We start from the raw sequence: 26,423 nt of genomic DNA on the forward strand, positions 1-26,423 counted from the left end.
TTAGGCAACTTTAGTCACAATTAAAGAGGCAAAATTATGAATATCTCAATTTGTTCTTTGCCTAGAGATATCTCTGGGTAAACGACTCGGTCCATTAGCACTTTGGGATGCTGCCTACAGAAAAATCTACAACTTACTTTGAATAATCTTTCAAAGAAAAGTCATTTTAAGGTAGCTCTAAGGATGGCTGAGGTTAGGCCAACCCTAGAACGGGATATTCAAGTGAAATGTGCGGTTCAGCTAATTACGTTAGTAAGAGAAAGTCGTGTGAGTCACTCCAGTTCGAAATACCCAACATTTCGTAAACTATCGACAGACCGTCATCACAATGTAATATTTATTGAACAGTAACCTGCAATGGAGCAAATTAAGCCATAAAAACGTTCCAAACATACTATAACCTTGATTTTAACCACAACGCTGAATCACCAAACTAGTTAGAGATAGTTATCTTGAGTAAACAAAATCGAAAATGTCACCCGATGTGACGTAATAGATTAGTTTTCGATATTTGTGGAATGATCTGGAGATTTCTCCACTAATAAGGGAAAAAAATATTAACCCTGTTTCAGCTAAATCCATTTTTATCAAAAATATATAATCGTTATACTTTTTTAAATACTCTCAGCTGCTTAAATAGCAATAAAATGTTTTGGCATAGATAGTCTTAAAAGTGAGGAGATCAGCTGAAAAACTGCAATCTTCTTTCCGGAAAGATCTGTTAGAGGAAGGAATGAGGGTTATGGAGAACGGTCCGGTGCGCGGATTTTCACCAAATGAGGAAATTAAATCTCACATTTGATTCTAGTTAATACAATGCGGGGCGAGTATAGGTCTAGTGGTCAAGAGTGTGGCTTTGTAAGTGGGAGATCGCCAGTTCGAATGTCGCGTAACACTACTTTTTATTTATTAAACAGAAAATTGTTTATAGTAAGTATGAGCTTCCGCCCACCGTCCACAACACCTAAATTGGTAGTTGAACGTTAAGCCCCCCACCTGGAGAATGCTATGCAGGTGACTGCAGGCCACTGCAGTAAACAGTAATGGGACTTTAGAGATAAGCCTAACCACGCCCCCCCTCTCTCTCTCACACACACTCCCAAAAGTGCCAATAATCGAATTTTCCACGAGAATTAGAGTCATAGATCGACGAAGAAAAGCAATTATCACAGTAAGTGTAAAGGAAATCTCTGAAGTCGATTTCGAGCTAAACATTTACTGTGGCATCCTCAAGATGGCATTCAAATATTGAAGAACATTCTGCCATCTTTTTTTGGTTTTTTTTTTAGTTATACACACACACACAACTAGTAAAAAAACACTTTTCCGGAGTCTTAAACGTCCTTAAAACGGACATTTCCGGTAATTAAATGGAAATTAAAAACTGAAAACCTGCACGATTATAATACGACTCGTACTTCCCTCTTTCTATAGTAAAATATAAGGCAGTAAAAATATGGGAATTCAAAAGAATTGAAAAAAAGTCATTGTCTACTTCTAGTAATCTAAGGTTGTCCCTTTATTCTAAACTAACCCTTTAATTTTCAAAAGGGGTTTTCTACAATAAGGTAGAACAAAATAAGAACTAAAGCAATTCAGGTCCTTAGCAAAGAAAGGGTTTTAAACATTTAATATTCAAAAAAAGAAGAAAGATTTCAACTAATTGCATCGAGTTTTGTCCCTTCGCAGCCCTAACGACCTCATCAACACTACCTGGATGACCAAAATTCCCTAAAGTTGAAACTTAGTTTTCTAGACAAGGTTTCTATTTGTATGTATGTTTTTTACATTTTTCTCAAAGTGTTTTTAAGTTAAATTATCATCTACTTAGGAACACAAAACATTCTGATTAAGAAGAAACAACACAACAGTTACTACACTGATTTTCGTAATATTTTACCGGAAGTGTGACGTCATAGTTCCCTCCCCTGACATTCCGCTTTTTCCCCCCTTAAGAATAAGTTTCAAAAACAAGGGCTAGGCCTAACACATACGTCATGCCCATTAGCGATTGGGGGGAAGGAGGGGAAATACAAGGAAAAGCTGTTCTGTGCAGTCCCACTTCCGGTAGAAAGATATTCCACCTACTCTCGGTATATTAGGCCAGGGCGTAGTAGAACTGTACACTAGAGAGTAGAAGTACATCTACAGAGAGCTTAACTTCACCCAAATGAAGTTTTTTGGAAAGATGTATTAGATAAAAGTAGGAGACTTAATTCCACTTAGGGTACTTGCGAGAAAACTAGTAAGTCTTTGGCACTATTTCCAAAATGTTTGCACAAATTTTCACAAAGAAAACTTTTTAATTTTTGTTCCAGAATTTAATTAAGATAATAAAAAAAAGAGTAAAAAGTTAAGAAAATGGCTACTTTTTCAGGCGGGCTTTACGTCCAATTACCAATTAGGTGTCGTAGATGGAGGCGGCTAGCAAACATACTTTACTGCAAAATTTCCCATATTAACCATTAAAGGTGTAGTCTGGGAATATAGCCTAGTACCGCAATACATCTTAGCATTGCGGGTCTAGCCTATAACCGCTCGGCTATCGTGGTGACTAGCAAACATACTTTACTGCAAAATTTCTCATATTAACCATTAAAGGTATAGACTGGGAATATAGCCTAGTACCGCAATACATCTAAGCATTGCGGGTCTAGCCTATAACCTCTCGGCTCACGTGGCGCCTTACGATTATGTTATCCAGGTTATAAGAGAGCGGAAATAGCACTTTAGAACCATTCTTAGAAAATCCAATTTTGCTTGGAATAATATTTGAAATGAATGTCTATGATGCATCAATGCAATGAAATTCCAATGGAAAGCAAAAGGAGACGTGCGTGAGCCGGACATGCCCGAATCTTGGCACAGATCCAGTACCGACAGACTGGCCAACACTAACCACACTTTTACCGGAAGAAGGTCCACACTACCAACTGCTTGTTTTCCATTTTTTTTTTCGCACTTTCGGCCACTGTCTGTCGTCACTACGTTAAAACCTAATATTCACATTCAGTCGGTGTCCTTGAAGTGTTCGTGAGCAACAACATTAATTATGTTCGATTTGATGACAATCGATCTTTATAAAAATTTATTAATGGAATAAAAGAATGAATGAAGTGACGCTAAAATTGTTAAAAAAGTATGAATTTAATAAAGTAGAACTGCAAATTTATTTTTTGAAATTTCCGTTAAACTTCATCTCAAAGACTCAAAGGTTCCGGTGCTGCCATTTGACATTCTAACACCTCTCTGACCCGATAATGGAATTCCAGTTGGAGGAAAATAAATTTACCGGATGTGTGCGCTTTTATGGATTTTATTTTATTTAAATTTTTACCCAAAAAGGTTGCATTGATTTCTCTTTGAACCATTCATATGTTAAGTTTCAGGTTGGATTTCAATGATTATGGCGGAGTGGCTACTTACGCCACTCTTACGACTGTAACGTCTCCATCATCAGAAGCAGTTATTTAAAATAATAACAATAATAATAATAAATAATAACTAATCGTATTGAAGGAATTGTTGTGAAAACAATATGCACAAAAGTAAACACCAAATTCCACCAGTCCGATGCAGGTGAATGTCAGGTGCATGGCTAAGCTTTACAGACGTTATGTATAAATATTGTACGGTATACAGGAACAGTTAGTGACCTCATTCCGACCCCGACGTTCCAAATATCTCCGCCGGAATAACTCATTCACCAAATATACTTGTTTGCAGGTCTACCACTATTACTAATAATTATGAATGAAAATTAATTTTAAAATTATTAATTGCGTACAATTATAGTCACGTAAATTATTAATTTCACTAACAAATTAGAGTATTGCGATTATGTTGAATACTGTTTAATTCAAGATTAATTTGAGAGGAAATCGCGGCGCCATTTTCCAAGAAAATAAAAATAATTCAAAACGTAACTTCCTTTTTGGATTTTAAAAATTGCTCTGCCAGTCTGCCTATTGTCAGCAGCTGAAAAGTTCAAATTGGATATTTGGTTTAGGTGCCACCATTGGACAGCGCAATGAGCTTTTTGTCAAAAAAAATTAATTAAAAAACATCGATACCGGAAGTCACACGTTACAGAATCAATATCTCAAGCTTTTTTTTTTTCACTAATTGCATAGAATGTTTATTTGAAAATTATTTTTTAAAGGCATCTGGGGGGGGGGAAGGATGTGGTAGTCATATCTCTAACGAGTTATTTCCGGTGTAATGTGCGATCTCCATTATCTTCTTGAAAAACTTATACGTATAACATAGGAATTCAACACGGGAGGTACGATTTCAAAGTTTGCCTCAAAGTAATCGACCGGAAATGCCACATTCCTGAATAGATTCGTGTGTGTGTGTGTTTTTAAAAAGAAATTTCCAATCATTTCCTTTAAATTTTTAGTTTGATAAGTAATATTAATCAGATAGAACTTTATTTAATTTAAGTTATGGTTTCCAAGTAAGCAGCGAAGTTAAGCGCTCGCCTGAGTGCCTTATCATTGTCTAATATTTATACTAATGTCCAACCAAAATTTTGGGCGTAAACTCATCAGTCCACCGAAAGTAAGCGGACTGGAGTTTTCCAAGTTTTCCACGGGGGTTTCCTTTGAACTTGGATATAACTTTGGTTTGCAACGCTTATCTCATTGCTATCAGTGGCTTACTAAGCTAGGTCCATCCAGTCTTACTGGAGGTTTCTCGTCCAGGCCTCATGGAGAACCCCATGTACTGGAACGAATTTTCCACGCGCTCTAGAAATTATTACCAAGAGAAAGCTAAAGAAATCTCTTTCATGAATTTTTAATCATAATAATAATTGCTGGTATTTAATTTAGCGGGATTAATTAGATTTGTAATTATCAAATTAATATTATGATGCTCTAGATGTTCTGATGTTAGATTTCAATTGGCCAATAAGGCTTATTGCAGGTTAATTAAATAATTAACCAAAGTCTTAATTAAATCCTCTTGGATAAAGACACGAAATCTCAGTCGATATGGAACAAGTTAGCGAATGAAGCGCATCACTTCTATTACAGTGACCGGCTCGCCGTGAAGTCTACCCCCACCAACTAAACCTGGCTTCACCAGAATTCATTCATTGAATTCACCGACCGGCTTCAATAAAAATAATAATCGATTACAAAATTTTAGATAAATCTAAAACGGTTGACCTTGAACGTTTTTTTCTTTCTTTGGGCGTCACTATTATTAGCGCTTAGAGTGTAATTTATGCAGACCTAAATATATATTTGCATGCAAATCAGTTGGGGCCAATCAATGGAACCTCTTTCTCTTTTTAGAATTTAAATTCTCTCAAGCTTAATTATAAGATCGGAGAAGTGAGGTACAGTTGTATTCTCTTGCAGATATAGAAGCAGAAGTTACTGCTTCTCTGGCGATCAAGAGAAGACCCTTCAAGAAAGGTCAAGAATTCACCAGAATTTGCCAGTAAAATAAAAAGTGTACAGCGAGAGATATTCTATAAAATTCGCACTTTATTTTAAGTAATTTTTGCTTTACGCTTTAGATAAGCTTTCGATCTAGTTTAAGATGGAGTGTGAGTGGTGAATTAGTAAATGTTCCTGATAAGAGCACGTTAGAGGGACATATTCCCTGAGAATCCTCCTCCTCCTCTTCGGCGCTACAGTCCTAAAAGGACCAGGGCCTCTTCAATCAAGGCTCTCCACTAAGCTCTATCAAGAGCCTTCAGTCTCCACCTTCGCATGAAATCCCCCTCGACGTCATCAAGCCCTGAGGATCTCTTCCCCTAAAATGTGCACTTTCCTAGCAAAACACATGAAAGTATTCTTTAAACAAAAAAAAAATTCCCAAATTGAGGACAGAGGATTGAAGGTCAGTGTATATTCCCCTCCAACAAGCGGAAATTCGTCGCAAGGACGAAAAGTTGATCTGAGAATGGCTATCCAGATGATCTGAGAATGGCTATCCAGATGATCTGAGAATGGCTATCCAGATGATCTGAGAATGGCCATCCAGATGATCTGAGAGAATGGCTTTCCCAAAACAAACAAAGTCTACTAGGAAGTCAGGGGTAGAAGTGAACCATGATCACCAGATTGCACTACAGAGAGTCCCCTGTAACTAACCCGGACCGTCTAGAGAAAAAGTCCATGCATCCGGGAATCTCCAGATTGGGTATAAGAGCCCTACCTCGGGGTCAGTGACCCTCTGCTTACAATCCCCCTTTCAACCACAACTGGAAGCTCCTCACTTTCTGAGTCAAGAAACTCTGCTTACTTCAAGAAGGCATGGAGAAAGGTTCGAGTCGCAAGACACCACAGGATTGGGTTGAGCATCAGTTGCTTAACCAAATCATGGACAAAGCATTTCCGCTGGACTAACGGACATAAGTCTGTCAGCCCACGACGGTCTTGTTCCAAACTCATTTCAGTGATTTTATTAGACGCCCAATTCTATTCCATCACAAACTTTCACCCTACAGGGATTAATAAACACCAAGCTAAATAATTGTAAACATTAAAGAACTACGCGTAAATATTACAGAAGCACTAAATAAAGAAATTAATTACGCAATTAACTCGTTAAAAAGTGTGATATCAGACTCGGTAAACATGTCCAAATTTAACTTTGTGCCGGTTATCAGTAACATGTTTAGTCAACATCTGAACTGCAAGATAACACGCAATAAAACAATAGAAATGTTACAATATAAGGAAAAAATACGTTGGAATAAGATTGTCCGTCGGGTTCCACGTCTGTCGATTTATTTCCGACTTTTTTTCCCTTAGGGAATAAACAATCAGCAAGAACACGATAAAATAATTTCTCTCGTAGGTAGCACACCGGAAGGTGGGGGTCACGCGTTCCTAAAAGTAGCAGCGACTAACTTTCAGTGCAAATTCCAAGTTTAGAAATAATATTAAACTCTAAGTAATAATAAAGGCGCCACGATAGCCGAGCGGTTAGAGGTTAGACCCGCAATGCTAAGATGTATTGCGGTACTGGGCTATATTCCCAGTCTATACCTTTAATGGTTAATATGAGAAATTTTGCAGTAAAGTATGTTTGCTAGTCGCCACGATAACCGAGCGGTTAGAGGCTAGACCCGCAAAGCTAAGATGTATTGCGGTACAAGGCTATATTCCCAGTCTATACCTTTAATGGTTAATATGAGATATTTATAGTAAAGTATGTTTGCTAGTCGCCACGATAACCGAGCGGTTAGAGGCTAGGCCCGCAAAGCTAAGATGTATTGTGGTACTAGGCTATATTCCCAGTCTACACCTTTAATGGTTAATATGAGAAATTTATAGTCAAGTATGTTTGCCAGTCAGGCTCTGTCCACGACATCTAATTTGGTAGTTGGAGGTAAAGTCTGCCTGACAAAAATAGGCATTACTTTACTCTATATAATAATATAGATAAAAAGAGATTGATGAACAGCTGACTTGATTACTCTTACAAAGAAACATTGATGATTAGTAGAACATATCTGAGAAAGCACCGGATATTGCCACCAAACGGGCTAAAAGCTTCACTCTAAAGCTCTCCCTAAGAATCTTTCTTAATGTTTTCTAAGAAAATTTAGCAAATTCAAACAGACTTACAGTATGTACAAGCTTTACTGAAAATCAGTATACATAGTATATCAAAATGGACATTTTCGGGTTAAAAACTGAAAAGCTAAAATCAGTACAATTACTGTTGTTTCTCTTACGAGCAGTATGAGAAAATAGTTAGAGAAATAGTGAGACATTTAGTGTAGCAAGAGAGAGGATTCAGAGAAAGGATTTGGCAATGCTAACTGAGAGCCTCTCGGGCACAGTTCATTAAACATGCAGCATGCACGGTCTGTTTACATGGGTGCCAGTACATGCTATACCTGGCTGAAATGGTTACACTGTATGTCCATTATACACACTTCATCCGTTGGACTGAAAATGGAATCAAGAATTTTGGGTAGGTTGCTTTTTTTTTTTTTACAATAATAGAAGCATCAACTTCCGGGTCTTCCGGGCAGAGTCTTTGGGGTAGGAGAAGGGTTTTCAAAAAAGCAATTCTTTACTTTCCCCTTACTCCAGGCGTTTTGAGGTGCCCCTAAGTCTGGAGAAGTTGTTCCTGGAAATTGGGCGATTAGGTTCAACGAAAAGAAAAAAAAAACCACTGTTTTGATGCAAGCTTTTTCGTATTTGAATTCTGGCGGGTATTCACAACCACACTGCTTCCACTTCCGGGGACCTCAAAACGGAGAAGACTCAGTCCTTAACAAGGTACTTTATTTATGGAACATTTGGCAATAACCAAATTATTACTGAAATTATTACTGTTTCCGGTTTTAACAAAATTTTTGTCCATAAATAAACCTCCACGGACAGACCATTTTTTATTGTTTAAACACTTCACTTAAAAATACAATGTTTAAAACCAATAACTGAGAATGCAGAATTTCAAATCAAGTTTTAATAGAAGGCCACGGTGCACGGAAGGCAAGACTATTAGTTCTAGTCAGAATACAAGGCCTTATCGATCTTTTCATTTTATTTATCTACCTGATTAGATTGCACTTCCGCTTATTACCTATCATGCAGCCCAAGCATACCGGAAGTAAAAGCTACTATTTCAATAAACTTTCTCTACCCTCTAATAATGAAAATGAAGTTACGAACTATTAGACAACAAATTTAATACGCATTGAATCACATCTTACTTATTTTGTTAGCGATAATTAAAAAGAACAGCTGATAAAGTACTGCATTAGTCATGATCACTCCTTTTCTGCTCACATTAGTGTTGAAACAAAAAAAAAAACCAACGGAAAAATTGTAACAAATCACAGTTATTTCCGGTCATAAAGAATGTAATGTATTTAAATAGGATGAATAATTTTGCAGGAAACAACGGTACACATTTCCTGTCTACAATACATAAAATATATTAATTACTTATTTATTAAAGTGAGGATGTAAATTCTCATTTCCGTTATGGTGTGTTCCCGCACCCTTTGCGAGCGAACAAAATTTTCAGATTTTCTAACCTTTATCACATAAGATGGCTACCGCGCCGAGCATTCTTGGAAAAAGTTGAAGAATGCTCGCTCGGTTGAGGTAAGAATAAAGATGAGAGAGAAATTCTTAGATTAAGTGATCGCCCTGCTTTGGTGATTGTTGCAAGAGCATTCTATCCCAGCTGTGAATTAGAGACGATTAATTTTTGAGATTTTGTCAACTATCGCCTTATAAAGATTTTCTTTTTGGGCCCAAATCTTTCATTAATTATTGATTTAATAAACATCAAAGGTTATTAGCGCCCGAAGCTTTTTTTCAGTGCACTGCCGGCCTCCGGACAGTGTTCTCTCGTTACAGACAACACTGTCTATCGCCGGACAGTGAGCTGTAAGAAGTTTCTAAAAAGAGAAAAATCTAAGGGTCAGCAGCTGGATTCGAACCCGGGACCTCCGCGTGGGAATCCAATACGCTATTATTATTATTATTATTATTATTATTCTTTTTATTATTATTATTATTATTATTATTATTATTGAGATTAAATTAAGTTCATGAAACAATTATCCTTTACTTTTGTATTAAAACTGTCCGGTAGGACAGTTGTATAAGGGTTGATCGTCAAAAACTGCACGAAAAAGCGTAACGTTGAAAAACACCCAACTTTGACAATTTTTTTCTCTTTTTCTATAAAAGATAAAATTCCCAAATTTTCTTCAAAATATCGGGCAAATCCTTCTTTATAACTGTAATTTTGTTGCAACAACGTAGATTAAATAGATTTCGAGAATACAGCTAAGTGTTCCGGTCGTGTAAAATTTACGAAAGCTTACTTCCACCGGAAATATACGGATATTCAAAACGGTTTGAGGTCCTCTAAAGTTCGAAGAAAATGTGGTTTTTAATGAGAACACTCTAGATCACAAAAAAAAAAAAAAGAAGGAAAAATTGCAGGAAGTCTAAAAACTTAACCGGAAGTTACCACCATCCTGAATGTTTGTTAGTTCTTCATTTTGGTTTTCCTCGAAACTCACAATAAAGGTTACTTTTGAAATGGGTCCTTCTGAGCAGATTATCTGGAAGAGATCTGGTTAAGCTGGACAGAAATTTTATAGTTTTATTTTTTTAGGAAACGACGTGTTGGAAAGATCGTAAGTAACTAGATAGAACTTGTTCCAGGCTCTTGATCTTCTTGTTTAACCCGAGCATTAGCAGAATCTTTACTAAATCTTTCTTAGTTCAGCGGTGCACAACGTGCTGTGCGCGAAAAAAAATTGAATGTTAAAGTTGATTCGCTTTTATACTGTCGTATTTCTCTACGTCCATTCCCTCAGCTTCTGTACATTATCTCATTCTTCAGGGTTTCATGCATAGAAGTACTGTTCCTTAAGTAGCCAAACTCCAGAGACGTGCATTTGTTTTGCTCATTAAATTGAATGCAAATTTCCAGAATCTTCTCGTCGTTCATTTCCTGTTCCCCCCTCTTCTCTCGTTTGAAAAAAACAGCGCGTCGCAAAGATGCAGATTTTCTATTTTGTGTTGCCAGCGGATATACAGGTTTTGTTTTGTATTTTTTTTTTTTTTGAAGTTTCTTGATGTTTATTTTTTTAAAAAGAACTTGATCTGAGACAGACAGGGAGAAAGTCCATCCCGCATGTTAAGTTCACAAGCAAAAAAAACACTACTGGTTCCAGTCAAACCATCGGCCGGCGAACAGTTCTGCCATTAACGGGTAAAGCATGATAAACAAATATGTAAATCAAATAATAAAAAAATTATCAGAAAAAACTGGCCGTCAGCTAATTGGTCGCCTTAAAAAGTATGAAGTAATTAAAGCACAATTTATATTTTAAAAAAATATATATATAATAATATTAATAAAATAATTCAGTAATCCGATAGAATAGAAAGTAGTTTGTCCAGTGTCTGCTAGGTGCGCTAGTTTAGTGCATTCAATATCAACAATAAACGCAGCATATATACTGGGCGCATTAACCCGTGTTCAAACGATCTCCACTTCACTTTCACTTAATGAGGAAGTATTGCATTTATTTTTAATTTTTTTTTAATGTGTAAAATTGAGCATCATTATCATCATAAAACGTCATTAAATAATTAATTTATACAATTAATTTTTTTTTTTGTAAATCCCTAAATTCATTTAAAACTGTCCGGTAGGACACAGTTATATAAGGGTTGGATCGTCAAAAACTGCACGAAAAAGCGTAACGTTGAATAAAACCCAACTTTGACAATTTTTTTTCTCTTTTTCTATAAAAGATAAAATTCCCAAATTTTCTTTAAAATATAGGGAAAATCCTCCTTTACAACTGTAATTTTTTTTTTTTTTTTCAACAACGTAGATTTAATAGAGAAAAAAGTTGCAAAAAACGACCTTTTCTAAAATTGATTTTACCTTTTTTTTTGGTAAGGGAACGTAGCGCCTAAACGTGTAAACAGATGTTCATGAATAAGTTCATAAATAAGGGAGTCTCAAAGCTGCCCTTTGTATAAGACCCCCTCTAAAATTATTATTATTACTAATAACTCAGTTTCTGTAACTCAACCAACCCGCATAGCCACGCCCTGAAGAGGACAATATATTTGTCGAAACGTTGGCAAGTAGACGAATTTGTTTTTTATTTGACCGATTCCTCGCCAATCTCAAATCCTAAGTTTGACTAATAACTCTGTAAATCAAGGCAATTTGGGTATGTTTGGCAGGAAGGAAGTAGAAGGGGAATAGTGTAGCTCCCATTTAACTTACATTGATTGCAAATAGGAGGTTATCAAACTATTAATCATTAAATCTTTAAAAATCGATAAATAACAGCCCAATGAGAATAAACAAACAAAATGGCGGTGAACATTAGGTGAAACATGACCCACAATTTCCTTTTCCCTACTTCCCAAGAAAATAACCATTATTCCCCAAATTTTCTGGTTACCCTTACATTATTAGGATAGAAAACAAGACATTAAGCGAGAAAAATCTTTTATTTTTCAAGTTTCTATTGAGAAAATTTTTTATTGCGTAATTAGATACTTCATCAAATACCTACGGAGGAAAAATTAGTAAAAAAAATTAAACTGTAATTTTTCATACAAATTATTATCAATAAAGAATTGGCCAACCACAGTGAAGAATGGAAAGTATGAAAAGTAGGTGGGTTTGAAGGGCTAATCAGAAGCGAGAACAGTCTATTAAACCACGCCTACTTTCCCATGTAAGTCACACCACGCCCTGTTTGCCCTTTACAAAATGGAAGATCTGTATTTTTCATTTTTCTACTTTCAATTACTGTTGATAAGTGAAAGTATTAGCCAAATTTATTTAAATTAGGAATTTTTAACTAAAGTAGAATACGAGAGCACAAATTACGTATACTAAATATCAAATAAATAACTACTTGTAATAATAATTAATTTTTAAACTATAATTAAATGCAGTCCCTTTAATTGAGTACTTGTAAAGAGGTTTTATAATCAAATAATTGGTAAAGTACTTTAACGATGATTGCCTATTATAAAAAATGTGCTTATCTATTTTATGCATCTTTAGGTATTTTAAACGCTTAGAGTTTCATGAATGAAGTGCCTTTTCGATTTGGAATTTCATGTAGATTTACCTTTAGGGAGTCTCCAAGCTGTTCATGTACTGGGAAAGGAGTTAGCCCTATGTATAGTATAAGGCGCCCTCTAAAATTATTATTACTAATAACTTAATAAATCTTAGCCCTATTTGGGTAAAGTTACAATATGTACTTGTTTAAAGAAATTTTGTTCTACAGATTACAAAAAGTTGTAAGTGTGGGAGGTTTAAGGAAAGATTTAGGTTTTTCGAAGAAAGTAAGAAACAAACATCCTGTGCGCAATTCACTACAAAGTGTAATCACCGTAGATGACAAACACAGAATAACAGACATAAAGAACAATTTACACTAATTTTCTGTTCATAGAACAGTCATTTCCGTTCTAAGAAATCAAAAAACAAACACTAGTTTAAACGTGTGCAGAACCATTAGTGAGGCATCGAAGCGATGATGATGACGTCAGAGCAGTACGAGCGCAGCATGGTGGTAAGGCAGGGTATTACAAAAAAAAATGATGGAAACAAATAGTTATAATAATGTAACTACTGAATTATGTTTGGGATAGACAACGACCTCCACACAGCAATCAGGCATCATCAAGAGATGCCTTCTTCGAGAAGAGATTCTCACAAGGCGCAAAAATGCACAGTCGAAGTAGAAGGCTCAAAAAATTTGCTTTAAACTTCAAAAGATCGTACTGAATTTTAATTGGCTTGAATTTAGGTTAATTACAGAGACAAGCGAGAATTTATTATCTGAACAGACGGAATACAGAAGTTAAACAAAATAGAAATGCGAATTTGGAGAGAATTGGTAAATTAGAATTGTGACAATTTACTAAATGAAAGTTGTGGGAATAAGTAAAACAATAGCCTATTTTTTTTAGGCGCAGCTTAACGGCCTATTAAGATCAGATTCAAGTGCCGTAGACGGGAAACGGAATCCCATACGTTACTAATAACTTATTACCAATTAAATAAAATATAGTCATTTTTGGCGCGAATTTAGGATCTTCTATTTACAAATCTGAACTCATAACCACTGCAACAAACACGCCACTGAGACGTACACACTTCAGTTGATATCATTTGGCTATCGAAATCTTACTTACTCTTACTCTATGTTAGAAGCAGTGGTGTGATCGTATTGTTAACAATTTTTAGAACTGCAAAAAAGTTAAGTAAATGTAAAGTAATTGCCTATCTTTTTTCAGGGCAGGCTTTACGTCCAACTACTAAATTAGGTGTCGTGGATGGAGGCGACTAGCAAACATACTTTTCTGCAAATTTCTCGTATTAACCATTAAAGGTGTAGACTGGGGAATATAGCCTAGTACCGCAATACATCTTAGTTTTGCGGGTCTATCCTCTAACCGCTCGGCTACCGTGGCGACTAGCAAACATACTTTACTGCAAAATATCTCATATTAACCATTAAAGGTGTAGACTGGGGAATATAGCCTAGTACCGCAATACATCTTAGCTTTGCGGGTCTAGCCTCTAACCGCTCGGCTATCGTGGCGACTAGCAAACATACTTTACTATAAATTTCTCGTATTAACTATTAAAGGTATAGACTGGGAATATAGCCTAGTACCGCAATACATCTTAGCTTTGCGGGTCTAGCCTCTAACCGCTCGGCTATCGTGGCGCCTTTTTCAAAACTGTATATTTACCGAAAAATGTATATTGTTTGGAGGTACTCCAGAATTTTGGAGTAAATACAAGAAGCTGCACATTCTTATCGGTGTTCAGAAAATAACCGAAAAATAACAAATTCCCCGTGAAGATATTATATTCAACTAAAATGGAGAAAAACTGATGGAAAATTAGGGAAAACAATTATCATGTAGTTCACGACACAGTCGCTAGATAGTACTGTACGTGGAGAGTGCGCTGCCACTATCTGTCCATTTATAGTGGGTTACTGGCACTGTAGTGCAGGCCGCAGACACTAGCGCACTCTATTGCTTGATCGGTTAACTAACTGGAAATTAGAGGGGAGAGTTTTCCGCACGGCCACCACAATTCTGCTCTTTTCCAATAGCGGGCGCCCTCTGTTCTTCGTGCTTGGTGGGAATTTTTAAATGGTGCTTAATATTGGCGATGAACGCTTTTCAGAGAAGCTTTTAACAAACTTTTTTTCCGGGCCCCCCCCGCCCAAAGAATGTCTTAAATTAATTAAACAATTTTTCTGGTAAAATAATCGTGATAGGCCAACAGGAACTCAGCATGTAGTTGCAAAGATTAAAGGGAGGGACGGAAATGGACACTGAGAAGTGGCACTTCCGGTTAAATCTTTGGTAGGTGCTTCAATGGAGCATTTAATTGAATTAAAAAATTTCCAGATTTTCCTGTAGTTTACCATTTTGGTATAAATAGCCGACTATGCACACATAAATGCATATAAGAAGTCAATGACCGCCCACTACAAAAACTCGATAGACATGCCTGTCTTACAACAGAGTAATGCACGGTTTAACATACTCTGAGGCCATATTTGATCAGCTGGTTGAAATTTAGAATTGAATAAAACCATATAATAAAGGAATAAATAATTTTATAATAAATAAATCTTAAGTGAACTGCAAGCGATATATATTTTTTTTTTTAACTAGAATAACTATCGAAGTTCTATAAAACTTGGAATTAATATTAAATTTTGATTTAGTTCAAAATATGTCCGTTCGTTCAGAACACTATTAAAATCATATTAAAAATCGATTTGGCTCAGGTATTCCTAAATACAAAATTTAGAGGAAGTCGTTGGGGGCCATTTTTGCCAAAAAAAAACACGGGGGGGTTGTGAAAAATTGGGAAATTCTCCATTTTCCACAGGAAAGCTCAGGAGTTCACGACCTCTTAGATCAGAATTAGAGCCACCCTCAGCTAGAAACATTCGGACCAGTATCGTATTATCGACTGGTAGCGAAGCCCCTTCGTTGCCCACACAGCGTCATGTCTGCTAAATGTGCTAATATGATATTGCAAAAAAAAAAGAAAAAGATTTTTAAGGTATTGACTCGCACTTTTACGATTTCCCTCGACAAAAGGGCCAAACTAGGCTTTTCTAGTCAAATCAATACTAATGTAATGCAGCAAAAACTTATTCAAGAATTCAATCGTTCTAAAACTTATTAAAAGCAGTCTTATCGATATGTTATTTCATTGACTCGTCGATTTATTTCTCTCACTACGTAGTAAAAGGAAGTAATGAGATCGCGTCCGTTTGTCTGTAAAGAGGTTTTTCCGGAAATACATGTTTCGAATCCCCCCTTTAATGAAATTAAAATCAATATATATCTCAATTTTAATTGGCAAAAAGTTTCGAAAAATAAGATATCTTCATCAGTTCTTGAGACCGTACACAAACTTAATACGACTAATTTCCTGTAAAACTACGAATTACTACACAATGTCCGTTTGCTTGCATAGTAAAACAAAAGTCATTTGAGAACCACATACCGTCATAGAAACCCCTCCCTTAAATTCAATTTCAAAGAAACTCGATTTCAAACAAAAGCCGAAGGGGTCTTCATCAGAAAAGGCGGTAATCGAAAGATAAGAGTTATTCTACCTCTTATCTAATTAAGATGACGGTCAAAATTCTATATATTTCCGTTCAAAAAATAGTTTTACAGCAAACTTATTAAACTCTTACCAGGCCCCACGATAGCCGAGCGGTTAGAGTCTAGACCCGCAAAGCTAAGATGTATTGCGGTACTAGGCTATATTCCCCGGTCTATACCTTTAATGGTTAATATGAGAAATTTACAGTAAAGTATGTTTGCTATTCGCCACAATAGCCGAGCGGTTAGGGGCTAGTCCCGCAAAGCTAAGATGTATTGCGGTACTAGGCTATATTCCCAGTCTACACCTTTAATGGTTAATATGACAAAATTTATAGTCAAGTATGTTTGATAGTTGCCTCCGTCCACGACAACTAATTTGGTAGTTGGATGTAAAGCCTGCCTGAAAAAATAGGCATTACTTTTTTACATTACTACTAAACTCTTCCCCCACAGGAAAATCCATTCCTAAATCTAAATAATCTTCTGCCTTAACATTATTACTATTATTATTACTTTAATTTTATGAATTTTATTCAAACTACAATCATGCCTAACCTAACCTGAAGATAGAGATCCAAATTTGGTGGTGACCGGTTGCTATCGTTTCACAAGGTATGTGTGCAATGAACAGCTGGCTTGCAGAGCCTGGATCGATCAGTGAATTAAGGATGATGCTGTGTGGGTTAGGCTATGTACGTACGAATGAGATGCAAATTCCCCCAAAATACCTGGAACGTTGATATTTAAAAAAGATCAGAGAGATAACTAGATCGCGTGATATCTAAAACAATGACAGGGTAAGATTTTTTTTTTTGTGAAAATGATATTCACAACTTGAGATACCAGGACGGCATGGTGTAAAGATTCAAGGAAGAAGGTGAAGACGAAATAAACAGGATATATACATATATAGAGAGGCATGCAAACTTGCATTCCTGGAGTATGTTCCAATACCATGCACCAAGGTGGGGAGCATTTCGTGATGTTAATCTGCAAAAAGGATAGCTAAAGATTTCAGAAGAAATGGCTGGACCAATCTTCCAGTACCGTTAATTTAAAAAAAAGATTAAAAAAATAAGAATAAAATAGATGCAAACATGATGAGTCAAAGCACCGTAGTATTAACTTGGAGAGCTGTAAGATCGCACGGTTTTTTTTTCTTTTTGCTTTAGCACCCCATGTAAATTGGTGCTTAACAGTATTCTCCTTTTTCTCTTTTCTTCTTGATTTTGTTGGACAAAGTAAAGAACTATCGTGACATGGTGATATCCAAGTGACTTCTCGCCGCGGACCGAACAAAAGAACACTATCTGCAACTCAGCCATTATACTGTCAAAGTTTACAGTCTGTTACTTCTTCTATCAGGCCTTACTTTCAGGGCCGCCATTACAGTCATCTCCTGTTCTAATGTTGTTTATTGTGGCGAGCAACAATACCCCATACCGACCAAGCCTCCTCCTAGAGAACTATAGATGATTCGCTCCATTGAACTTTATCATTCCCACTCTTCTTCCGCTTGTTTTTTCCCCAACATGTTCTTCAACATTTCGCAAAGTAGAATTTTGTGTTTATTGTTTTCACTTCCTCTTGTTCCGATCGTAACAATATATTTTTCTTTTTTACTCTTTATTCAGTGTGACAATAAGCGCATCACATTAAGCACCAAGCAACAAGTATATAGCATTGTTCACTAACACACTCAAAGTGGAGAAGTTAGCCAATGGTAACACCTCAACTTCATTTCACTTCTATTTACTTCCAAGTCAGAGAGGAGATCACGAGACCAGGGTGTCTTTTAAGACGTCAGTCTGGCAGGGTTACCTGGAAGTAGCAGTGGATTGTGATGAGATTTCATTTTCTGTAACGGGTTTGAGTTGAGCACTTTATGTGACGAAAGAAATGTTCCAGTCCGAGTGAATGGTCTGAAAGGAGCCACAATTATGGAGAGAAGAATTTCAGACTGCAAGGACTGGGATTCTTTGGAGGTTGAAACGCACAAGAAGCACAGTTCGATGCCGTATCTCTAGACAGCCTTTAATACACTTACATAAATAAGTTGTTTATTGTCCAGAATGAGTTCTGATATGTTGTCTAAGAAATCTTTTAAGCTGTCGGAAGTGTCTTCATGCATTTCCATTTTGTAAATGAGCCAAATCGGGATATTTTCATAGTTTTGGGACTAGCATTTGAATAGTCAGGACACTATAGTCACTATATTAGTATAAAAATTGATTATAGCTAGCGATAAAACTATTTTTAAAAAAAAATTAAAGATTTAAAGTTGGCTGAGGAGACGCTTCTCCACCTCCCATGTGTGGACCACGTACTAGTCAGAGAGAGATGGTCTCCCCCGTACAGCCGATCCCCTTAAAGTGGATCAAGTTAAAATAAACACACTCACTTGAGCTGCAGAAGAACTGAGAGGGTTTCTATTCCAGTGTACCGACGGAGAAAGAATGAGAGATCGCCTGACCCAGAGTGAGAGGGGGGGTGGAGGAGCTACGCCAGTGACAGTAAGCCACTGTGACAGGGTCAACGTACTCGCCAGCTTAGGTTGGAAACCAACCTTCCCTTATTAATCTCCCCTCGCTAGTATCCTGATACTTACAGACCTGTATAGTCTCTTACTCCAAGGCAGACAGGAGCTCTATATCTTTGTTCAGGTGTTTTTTTTTTATTTAAATTTGATCAGGAAAGCATTACCACACTTCACCGAGTTTAGTACCCGGATTACCGAGTAATATTCTTCTCTGTTCTTAAACAAAGTAGCTCTTACAGCAGACTTATATATTAAATCTTTCACAAGGAAACGTTCATCGATATTATGGTATCAGATTTTCGACAATGTGCCTGAATATGCTACACGTTTTGGGGAACTTTTTAGTTCGAAAACTTGCATTTTTATTTTAACGTTTCTGTACACACAAAGCGATCGTATTCCTAAACCGGAAATACTATTTTACTGACTGGCTTTTTCCCAAATAAAAGCTTTAAAGATTACCCATAAAATTCGTACACTCATTGAATTGTTATTATTACGCAATGACTACTACGTCATCAGTTGCAAGTCCATTCTAATCTACAGATTTTTCTAAGAAAATTGATTTTTACTACAATTTTTTAAATGACCTATCTTATGTGAAATTCTAGGTACGTAACTATAGTATACAACATACGACTTCCTTCAGCAATATCGATTTCTTATTGGCGGTGAACACACATACTCACAGAAACAGCAATTATTTATCCACAATGATAAGAAACCAATTCTTAAAGATCTTTCTCTTAAAAGAAAAACTTTCTCTTTCTGAGAAAGAGAAAATTAAAAAAAAATTTGAAGATAATTACAGGAAGGAAGTAATACGAGCTCCCACCTCCTCCTCCTCCTCCATTTCAGACAACTAAAAAAAGACTGAAAGCGGAAGCAAAAAAAAAAAAAAAAGACGCACCTAGTGCCAAAAAACTGTAAATAGTAGAGAGACACGTGTAAAAATAGATCAATATCCACGTGGACTCTGCACGCAAACCTACGTGCAATGTCTGGCTGGCTGGCTGGCTGGTTTGTTCGCTTCAGGGCAAAATAAACTCCCACGGACAGGAAAATCGCTTTAGCTTATTTTCTCTTACACTTTGCGATTTTACTGAAAATTTCCCAAAATTTAGTTTTCACAGGATTCAAATATTGATAGTTTTCTTGATTTTCTTGATAGAATCCTACAACCGATTTTTCTTAAATGGAATAAGACTTTTCTTTTAGAGAACCATATTTAATCACTTATATTTAAAATCACATGGGAGTTAATATGGCGCTGAAATTACGAGTTAAAAAGATGGCTACTAAACCGGAAGTAACTCTTTGCTATTTGCAACATTTTCGCGGTAAAATTCGATTCGGATTTGACTAGAACTCTCAAGTTTGCCGGAAATGGCAAAGCAGGAAGTGCACAAGTCTCTGAGCACCCCTCCAAGTACCGATGCCTTCCTCTAAATAAACTATTGTATTTCAACTGAACTCACTAAATATTGGCTCCTCATTTATAAGTTTACAACTTCCATTCTTTCCAGGAACATTTCCTTTTAAGACATTTCTGGAGCAGTTACTGCCCACGTGAACAAGATATTGGGCATTACGGTAAGAGAAAGTGGGACGATCTTCTTCCTGCAGCTACCCTGTGGTTCCTTCAGGATAATACTTTACGCACACATCCTGAATAGTGGTAGGCGACGGATATCATGTATTATACAAAAACCACACCTCTTTTGTTCTACTGCTCCCTAAATACTGTCCCGGAAATCAGTGTGGTTGCCTACTTCCGATACGTATTGTATCTGTCCCTTTGTTCAATTATTACCACCAGTATTACTGTTGTTAAGCCCCAGTTTATGAAGTACCACATAATGTACAATGTTCTATTGGAGAGTTAACTTCCTTTTTTTATATGTACTTTCTCCGTGTCAAGGAGGAAGTGGCCTCAGATTTGATTCTAACGATTTCTCCAGTGAGGATGTAATCAAGTGGGGGGATTATCTTTTTCACTGCTGCAAATCATTCGTTAGCACTTCCTGGGCTTAATGCAGTAAACCTCAAAACTATTGCAAGTAAAAATTCCAAATTTGGAAAAAAAAAACAATATCGCGATTGATGAGCACCTTTCCTGTGATCGAAGCGGAAATTATGCGAGAGATTTTGATAATATGAATAAAATGGCGCGGTACAATGAAAGGGAATATAGATGGCCGGTGTTATTCACCCAGACTACAGTTATAATGCGGTTGTGATGAATGCGATCAGTGAAGCAGTGAAGAAGCGCTTGTGAACTTCCTCACCGGAGGTACTCTACTGGACGACTGGCTCTTACTTCACTTTTCCACAATATAAAGAAAACCAATTCTGATCTGTTTGTACACTTGTATGATTTTTTTCCTTTAAGGCTAATTATTTTTCTGGTTTTTGTATTGGAATTTTCTCTAGCTAGGTAACGCTTATCTGTAAGAGGGTTGCCATGGTGTCCAGCTATCTCTACAATCGTGCTTGCTCGCACAGATTCGTGATATTGATCTCTTTGTCGAGTATACGCTCATCAAAAGTTTTGGCCAAACAGGCAAAAACCTACATGATGAATTCACGAGACCGATGGTGGGACACTGTTGCAAGCTCGGCCAGCTGTTTCCATCTATTTCCGTTTTATAGGTTCCTATAAAATGCTTAATAGACAAGCACTTAACCGCGTACTTGAATCGTGCACTTGCCTAAATGCAGCATTATGACTAGAAGCTTCGCCATTTTCTTTCTTACTAGTCCCGCCTAACTGGGTAACGGAAACCATGAATTTAATTTGGATACCATTATGGTTCAGATTTGGCGCAGCATCCCACTTAATGATCTCTATAGGTTCCACCGAATCCTGTGGTCGAAGTATCCAGTGGTTTATAATACAGCAGCATATGCCGATTTATTGGGTTCTCCGGAAATCTTGCTCAGATGTTTGCTAGTCGCCACGGTAGCCGAGCGGTTAGAGGCTAGACCCGCAATGCTAAGATGTATTGCGGTACTAGGCTATATTCCCAGTTTATACCTTTAATGGTTAATATGAGAAATTTACAGTAAAGTATGTTTGCTAGTCGCCACGATAGCCGAACGGTTAGATGCTAGACCCGCAAAGCTAAGATGTATTGCGGTACTAGGCTATATTCCCAGTCTATACCTTTAATGGTTAATGTGAGAAATTTATAGTAAAGTATGTTTGCTAGTCGCCTCCGTCTACGACACCTAATTTGGTAGTTGGACGTAAAGCCGGCCTGAAATAATAGGCAATTACTTTACTCACTACTTCTTGTGATTTGATGAGCTCCCTGCTGCCAGATTAACCAACGAATTAAAGTCGAACGAACTAATGCAGCGATCCAAACTAGTGTTTACTGTTAAGAACAAATTTGATTTCCTTTTATCCAGCTCATACAAGATATGCGAGTTCCTGGTGCAGATTTTCTCAAAAATAGGTGAAATTTTCCTCTACAGAGAATAACACTACGAAAAAACAAGAAGAAAAGTCTGAAAAAACAAGACCACGAACTAATGGTTAAAAAAAAAAAAAACATGATCGGAAATCTGTTGTTTCTGTTACGTCAGGGGGTGGAGGGGTAACAGAAAAGCCGAGCTGAAGATATAAATCGTGATGGCCGTGATCACCTTGCTGGGCACGATGAGAGATGCACGATTTGAGAACAGGTGCAGGAAATCATAACTTTCACCCACCCAGTCAGAATTAAGGGAAATTTAAGTAAAAAACGGATGTGTGAACGTTCCCATCACTTCCTCTCATTATAACGCTCAGGGTTGCCACTTAAACGTTGTACTTAAATCGATTCAAGCTTTGTGAAAATTGTAGAAGGAGCCATTTTCTGAAAACCACTTTTTGAATTTGAGAACCTCAAACGTGATTACAGGTAAAACTCAATGATCGCAATACGTCCTCCTTCTAAATGTAAGAAAATCGAAAAAGAAAAAGCCCCTGCATAGTCACCGGATTTTCCACTAAACCCAAGCAGTACCAGAATTCCCCTGCAATCAATCTTGCTCCTCATCCCACCACCTATAATAGAACAATATTTATAGCCATAGAAACAGATGGCAGTGAAAATCACGATGGTAGTTTGGAACAAATCAAAACTTTCCACTTGTCTACGCCAGTGAGTAGCATTGTTATCTGCCGCCTCCGAGTAGGGGGCGGGCAAGCGGGAGGAAAATGGAGAGGAGTTGTTAAGTCAATAGTGTGGTAGAGTCAGCCACTGTCTGCATACTTGCTCAACTACTGCTCTAACACACAGACACACCGACACTGCCTCCTGGAGAGGAGGTTAGACAGGGCTACACAGTAAGTTGGCTACACTGGGAGGCTTTTCCGCCCTACTTACATTCATAAACTGGCCATAAACCATCAGAATGACCCTTTGCTTGGAAATCTGCCCTTCCCGAGTATCAACTTTCCTAATAATATTTATGATGCAAAAAAAAAAAAGGAGTTAAGGTGAGATGAAGATGATATAATGGAGGATAAGCCCAGGAGTAGGGCGCTGGATTCAGAAGCCAGGCTGCCCTTCTCTGGCTTACTTCTTTATAGTCGGAAACCTTCCTCTGCCAAGATTGGGTCATCCAGTTCTGATCTGTGGTTTCAGTGCTCGTAGTAATCAAGCATTCTTTAATGAGCTTTCAGACGCCACGATAGCCGAGCGGTTAGAGGCTAGACCCGCAATGCTAAGATGTATTGCGGTACTAGGCTATATTCCCAAACTATACATTTAATGGTTAATATGAGAAATTTATAGTAAAGTATGTTTGTTAGTCGCCTCCGTCCACGACACCTAATTTGGTAGTTGGATGTAAAGCCTGCCTGACAAAATAGGCAATTACTTTACTTTTTTTGAATGAGCTTTCAACATTGGCCAACCTCGATCTTTTTAGGTATCTTCGGTTCTGATCGAGCTTTAAAAGGTCGTGCTTTGGAAATAAAGTAGAATAAACAATTTTAATTATTGAAAGGTTAACAGTTAAGCTGACCCTTTTAAAATGACAACCCTTTTGTAATCATTTCACAAAGTTTCTTTTTTTAATTTAATTGGTAGTTAAAGAGAGAACAAAACCAGAGAAATATGTCCTACATTTCGAAGCAAAGCCGAGCTAGAAAGGAAAGACTGATGTAGTAGAAATGACGCGGTGATAACGAGTGAAGGCAGACCGACGTACAAACAGATATGCTCGTATCACATTTATAGACACACACTCACCGACACAAACACAGACTGAGAATGCCAGTGAAGTACCGTTAAAACTCAACCAGAACACGCGCTTAAAGTATCACTTTGAACTTATTTTTATTTCTGTACGTGTGTTAGTGTGTCTATATATATACACTGCACACAACCTACCCCTATACAATTCTCGTATATTTCAAATTTGTATATTTCATTATCTTCTTTCGAAAGCTCACAAAGGACTAAACACACACAGACCTGACTAAATTATCATTAAATTGCATGGAATTTATAAATGAATTTCCTTTAATAGATACAATCAGCTGTTTTTATTTTTTTAATTTAATCAGCTGATCTTACTTTATTTTTCGTCTTTGAAATAACATTTATTTATTTGTATCTTCTATTAAAATGCTTCTCTCTTGTCCCTTTGTTTATCTTAATTATTTAATTTTTTATTTATTATTTATTTTGTTTTATTTATTAATTTAATTTTTATTTTTTAAATGTATATTTATTTATTTATTGTTTTTAATAGTTATTTATCGCTTTAAATCAATTCATTCCGTAAAACTATCACTGCAAAACTTGCAAATTCCACGAAACTAACAATTCTAATCCAACATTTTATAGTTACAAATATTAGCAACAATGTTATAGATAGAATGGTAGAACTTTACACTTTACTGCAGTGAGACATGCAGTTCGCCAAAAGTGGCAGCCCGCCCGACAAACTACAATTTAAAATCTAGCAAATATTTTTCTTGGAAAATCTGTGAAAGCCAGAGATTTGCCGGAACCAAATTCGAAACAACTCCATATCCTCACCAATAAAAAATTTCACTTGTAGCAGCTATGAATGTGGCAACCACATTTCTTAGTTTCGAACCAGTCGCATATGTGAACAAGGTTTTTTTTAAACTCACTCTACCCAAACTCCATTTTTTTTTGAAATTTATGAAGAAAAATCATGAAGCCATTTTCAAGAAAATCTATTTGGTAAAATGGTATTTCCGGTGATGGGTAAGGAAAAGCGGGTCCAAATAATGTTGAGCTTACTACACTTTTTCCACTTTTTTTGTAAGCTTGAGTGCACAACAAAGGCGTGCTAATTTTCTTTTTTAAAAAAGAAAATCACTTTTCCAGACTCAAGGGGACCTGAAAAACCGATATTTCCCGTGAAAGCGTGTCATAGAAAAAAACTGACATAGTGGTATTGCCACTATTCATTCAAACGCAACGCATCCAGGTAAGGCTGGTTAGTATAACAGTATATAGACACTTGTCTCCATTTTATAGAATATGGAAATAGACAATGTAGGATTATGCTAACCAGCCTTGCTCGAGTGTGTTGCATGTGATATTTTTGAGGCAGGAGTACGCGATTCTGGCATTATGCCAAAAAATAGGCTTATAAATCGTACGAAATCATTATAGTATAGATTCTAAGTTGCCATTTTAAATAATACTCATAACAAATAAAAAAAAACACTGTAAATAATTCCATATTATTTAAATTAATGTATCTGCTGAAATTAATTATTTTCTGGGATTCAGTAAATTTAAACGCTGCACGCCAAAATTGTTCCCAATTTGGCTCTTCCCCTTTCTGGCGTTTTATAAGACCCCCTACCCTTATAAAGCCTTAATAATAAATAACCCGCTATATTTTTTTTATTTTAAACCAATAATAACCTTCGTAAAATTGCATTTTAAGTAATTTGTTGAATGTTATAAAATAATATGCTTTTAATTTGAGTTATTATATAATAATTCATATATAATTAGAAATCTTACATCAACTTCGAGTTAGTACCATAGCTAAAAAAAAATTAGGTGTTTTTTTGTATATAATTATAAAAAAATATTTTTTTAATTATTCTACAATAATAGTGAACCACTCTAATTGGTTAAATGGTTACAATTATTATATTTCTATGCAAAAACACTATAGGCTATAAACTTACATCAATCAATTTAAGAAAAAAGCACAGAAAATATTTCAGGTTGATGAAATCAATAAATACAAATAAATAAATCATATTGTGGAATACATTTCTGACCCTGTTATGCTTATACATACTTAATTTAGGTCAAAGCTATGAAATTTTTATTAATTTCTTATAACACTACAGAAAAAAAGATAGAGAATAACAAAATCTACAGAGGGCAACGTGATAATATTTGCGAACAGAATACGCGATTCACGTATGTGACCTTGGAAAGAAGAAGAAGAAGAAGGCAACAAACCATGGGCACGATATCTGCTTTTTGTAAAGAAATGGGGGGGGGGGAAGAGTTATTGTTAATTATTATAGACCACAGAGCAGAACACTGAAAGCGCTGAATTGCTACGCCAAGTTCTTGAGATAATTGGACTGTTGGACGGATATTCTCAGTTCTATGGCCCTTACTTTTTCTGCAACAGTCCTTAATCCATTCAGGCTAAAAAAGGGTACGTAAGGGTTGAGGACATTTAAACCTCGGTGAGAGTGACACCTGAAATGTCGCTGTACGGGG

At 36.5% G+C, this 26,423-nt stretch overlaps 1 protein-coding gene across 4 annotated transcripts in view; it reads right to left on the reverse strand.

Moving 5' to 3' along the window:
- The window catches only part of LOC141450536 (microtubule-associated protein Jupiter-like), a 180,146-nt gene that overhangs the window by 16,302 nt on the left and 137,421 nt on the right, over window positions 1-26,423 (reverse strand). The window lies entirely within an intron of this gene.

The sequence above is a fragment of the Rhodnius prolixus genome, unplaced genomic scaffold (assembly GCF_049639745.1).
Source record: "Rhodnius prolixus isolate KJV_2025 unplaced genomic scaffold, Rpr scaffold_1, whole genome shotgun sequence".
Taxonomy (NCBI): Eukaryota; Metazoa; Arthropoda; class Insecta; order Hemiptera; family Reduviidae; genus Rhodnius; species Rhodnius prolixus.